The 4,519-nt window shown below is 54.3% G+C and overlaps 1 protein-coding gene across 6 annotated transcripts in view; it reads left to right on the forward strand.

Moving 5' to 3' along the window:
- Nucleotides 1-4,519, forward strand: part of ZNHIT3 (zinc finger HIT-type containing 3) — a 47,523-nt gene that overhangs the window by 1,894 nt on the left and 41,110 nt on the right. The gene's annotated exons all lie outside the window — the stretch shown is intronic.

The following is a 4,519-nucleotide window of genomic DNA, read 5'->3' on the forward strand; positions in this document are numbered from 1 at the left end:
CTGAGGAGGCCGCCGGGGGTCCGCGGTCCTGCCGACCCAGGTTTTATAGCGGAGCCGCGACGGGAGGGAGCCCCGACAGCAGGACGCGGGTAGCGGCTCCTCCCCCTGGCCTGGCCTCCCCTCACCTGTCCCTGATCTAAGAGCCTCCACGCCCCCACTTGCGCTCCGCACCCACCCCCACCGCCTGGTCACCTTCCGACCGGTGCGCGAGGGCCCCTCACCCACCCGCGTCCTTCAGCGCAGAGGCGGCGCCCTCCTGCCTCGCTCCTCCCCTGTCCCACACCTGGTCTCTGGTTTGGGACCAGGGTAGCGACATCGCAAGATACTCGATCCACACAAGGGTGGGGACCCCGGATTCCTACCTTGGATCGTTTTGGCGTGGACCGCTGCGCAGCCCTCTCGCCTCCGAAGCAGCCCGCGGGGGCCTTGGAATGGGCTGGGGCTGGAGGCTTGGGGAATGGAGATAGCGTCGGAGGGATGACGGAGTTGAGGGATGTGCGATGGTGTTTCTTGAATCCGGTGTCCCCAGAAAGAAGGCTTGCTTTTCTGTCTCAGATAAGACCCAGCTGATTCTCTGGGTCTTATCTCTTTTTCTGTTCCCTCCCAGGCTGCTCCAAACTTAATTTCTAAGCAACCCAGGTACTGCCCCGTGGTCCAATGGCTAAGACTCTGTGCTCCCAATGCAGGGGTCTGGGGTTTGAGCCCTAGTCAGGGAACTAGATCTCACATGCCGTAACTAAAGATCCCACATGCCGCAACTAAGACGCGGCGCAGTCAAATAAATATTTGAATCTTATTTAAAAAAAAAACAACAACCCAAAGACTGTTCTTCTAACACAGAGTGAGGACACCTATGAATTTCTGTGCGAGTGTGTATGTGATGGCCAGCGCTGGGGATGCTGAGGGGGCGGAACTGAGTAATGGATTGCAAAGAGGCTCAGTGAGAGAGGAACTAATGGGGTCAGAGGAGAGGGGCTGGTCCTGTTGAGGGCACCCCCACCCCCGACTGTAGAGCTAAGATGGGAAGAGAAGAGACTGGGGTCTGAATGGATCTCTCCTTTTCTCATCTGCCAGAATCTTCAGAGGAGTTCAGGGAAAGAAAACTTTCCTTGGAGGAGGCCCTAGCATTTAGGGAAATGGGGCTGGGGGCCTCCACGAGAGGAAGCTGCCTCTTGTCTCAGGAAGGATGCTCCCTCTCCTGGACTTGGCTCGCCTGCTACAATGCCTCTGTAGACTCCTTCATGGCTCTAGGTGCTGTGTGTCCCACATGGGGTGGGGACTTCTGTGGCAGTTTGAGAAGCTCACTCAGACTTGAGTGGGGAATATGGACTTGGGTGGGCCTGGGCCCCCTCCTTCAACAGGAAGCCCCAGTTTTCTGGTCTAGTCACTTCCCCATCCTCTGCCAACCTCTCAGCACCCACAGGCCTTTGAACTTAGGCAAGAGACCTCTGAGGAGGGATTGCCTCCTCCAGAACTATCTGGGCAAAGGGGCTTCCTCCCTGCTTAGAGTTCTGGCTGACTGTCCCCCACCTTCTGGCCCAGGATCACACAGCCTCAAGGAGCAGCTTTGATCCTCCAGAGAGGAGAGGGGGGGAATCCACATCAGGCTTAGGGTCCTATTGTCTGTGCTGTGTTAGAATTTCATCAACAGCCTGGGACTTGGACAGTCAGGGGAGGGATTCCACACCCCGGGATCTTTTCTGGTGGAGTGGATTTGTGTTCACAAGGCTGAAAAAATATATCTTTTAGGACTGGGTAATTGAGTGGGGAGGAAGCCCATTCCTGGGAATGAAGTCTACTTCAGGGGTCCCTGTAACCCCAAGCCAGCTCCCCTTACAGGCAGGAGAGAGACTTAGAAACCTTTGGTGGGGTTAAGGGGCTATTGACTGGTGACCTTAGAGTCACTTCAAAGTCCCTTTGGGAAGAGGAAGAGGAAGCTGATTTCTGAGTAATCCTCTCCCTTCCCATCAGCGCAGCCCCTACTATGTTTTGGGCCAATGAGCTGTGGGAGGAGAACCAGGCCCCTGTGTGGTGTTCCTTCTGAGGCATGGGGAGGGGGAGGAGGTTAAGAATGGGCGCTTCCTCAAGGATGCGTCTTAATCACGGGTACCACGGAGACTGCACATTTGCGACACAGGAAGTCAAGGGGGGTGGCTCCTGCTCTATCCATCATCTCTGATTCCAAGGTTACACAAGGCAGGTTACTTTGTGTTACCAAGGTCACCCAGCCTTATCTCCCAGCCTGAACCCCTGTCCTGCCTGCCGTAAACTTGTCACCTGTCACTATCTAATCACCCTGGGCCTAGTTTCCCTGGAGGGTACATGACCCCTCATTAGATCAGGGATGGGCCCTGCTATGTCTCGATGGGGCCCATAAAGCTGCCAGCCCGGGCCCAGCTGTCCCAGCCCCGCTACAGCCTCCTTCCTCTTACTCCACACAGGGTCCCCGAGCATCCTGTGTTCAAGTCCCTGCTCTTCCTTTGACTCAGGGATGACCTAGGGCAACTGTCTTACTCCTCTCTGATTGCAACTTCCCCATCTATAAAGTGGCGATGGGAACCCTGCCCTGCTGACCTCTGCCAATAAACAGTTATTGGGCCAGAGGCTGCCCAGCCCAGACTTTCACAACCAGCCTCCTGGTGCCTCGGGTGTAGCCAGTGGCCCATTGCAGATGCAGAAATGGATCGCGCCATGTGGGGATTTTCACACCATGGCCCTGTCTGGAACAGGAGGGAGGCACTCGGGGAGCTACAGGGCTTTGAGATCAGACAACCCTGGATCACTTGTGGCTCTACCCACTTGCTTTGTGACATCAGCCAAGCCTTGGTTTTCTTCAGCTGTGAAATAAAAATCATACCCCTATCTTCCTCATATGTTTCTTTCTATTCTTTTCTTTTCTTTTCTTTTTGACGTGGACCATTTTTAAAGTCTTCATTGAATTTATTACAATATTGCTTCTGTTTTATATTTTGTTTTTTTGGCTGCGAGGCACATGGGATCTTAGTTCCCCAACCAGGGATCGAACCCGCACCCCCTGCATTAGAAGGCAAAGTCTTAACCACTGGACCACCAGGGGAGTCCCCCTTATAGGTTTCTGATTCTCGTGATTCACTGTGAGAACTCAAGTGACTAAAGCCTGAGGAGGGCTGACCAGGGGCCTGGGCACGTTAGCACACTTCACCATGACCTCTGAGTAGACGTCCTTTCACCTGGATTGAACATGACCCTAGGCAGGCATGGATGTGACATTGAGTGGAAGCGGACACTGAGCTAGGCCCAGGGAGGGGCCCTGGCACATCCAGGCTCCTCTTGGTCTCCCAAGACCTAGGGAGGGGTGAGGAAGGCTGAGGGACAAGGAGGGAAGCCCCAGCTGCAGGGACCCAAAAAGGTGAGATTCAGATTCAGCCTCTCCTGGGACTCTGATGGGCTTGGGGTGGAGACACAGGGGAACAAGACGCTGCACTCCTGGTGTTCATAGGTCAGAGGAAGGCCTAGGACATATCCCTTAACAGGAGACTACCAGGTCTGTGATCAGGGGGTGAGGTGGGCAGATGGAGAGAAGGCAGAAGCTTAGAGTAGGTTTTGGAGCAGCACTGCCCTGGATTCACATCCCCACCTCACACTCACCCTTCCCTCAAGCTCAGTGTCCTGGTCAGGAAAATGGGGATGAAGACAGTAAGACAGTGCCTCCCTCCCATGTATGGTTAGGATTCAACTAGATAATGCTGGGTAAAGGGCCTGGTGGAGGTCCAGGCGCTTAGCAAGCGCTCAGTAAACCTCAGCTGTTAAGTATGACTGTTACGGGTAGGAATAGCAGATGCCCATGGTGTTACAGGAGCCCAGAGGACTGGCACCTGGCCCAGCCAGTGGGTGGGGAGCTGGGCGCGGGGGGAGGGGGAGGCTTCCTGGAGAAAATGAGACTCAAGCTGAGTATTGGAAGACACACAGATGTTAACACGAAAAGGGAAGGGAAACCCAGGCAAAGGAAACAGACTGAGAGAAGGCATAGAGGTAGGGTGAGAGGGAGAGTGCTCAGGGATGAGGCTGGAGAGGTACTTGGCCCCAGAGAGAGCAGACTGGTATGTTGGGATTAGAAAGTTGGACTGACCTTTCCTTTTTTTTTTAACAAATTTATTTATTTTTGGCTGCATTGGGTCTTCGTTGCTGCGCGCGGGCTTTCTCTAGTTGTGGTGAGTGGAGGCTACTCTTCGTTGCGGTGCACAGGCTTATTATTTCAGGCTTCTCTTGAGGCTTCTCTTGTTGCAGAGCATGGGCTTCTAGGCACGCGGGCTTCAGTAGTTGTGGTGCACAGGCTTACTAGTTGTGGCTCACGGGCTAAGAGTGCAGGCTTAGTAGTTGTGGCGCACGGGCTTAGTTGCTCTGCAGCATGTGGGATCTTCCCGGACCAGGGCTCGAACATGTCCCCTGCATTGGCAGGTGGATTCTTAACCACTGTGCCACCAGGGAAGTCCCCTGATCTTTCCTTTGATAAGGGGTAGATATCAAGATCCTGATTTTT

Source organism: Neophocaena asiaeorientalis, unplaced genomic scaffold (genome assembly GCF_003031525.2).
Source record: "Neophocaena asiaeorientalis asiaeorientalis breed wild unplaced genomic scaffold, Neophocaena_asiaeorientalis_V1.1 scaffold327, whole genome shotgun sequence".
Taxonomy (NCBI): Eukaryota; Metazoa; Chordata; class Mammalia; order Artiodactyla; family Phocoenidae; genus Neophocaena; species Neophocaena asiaeorientalis.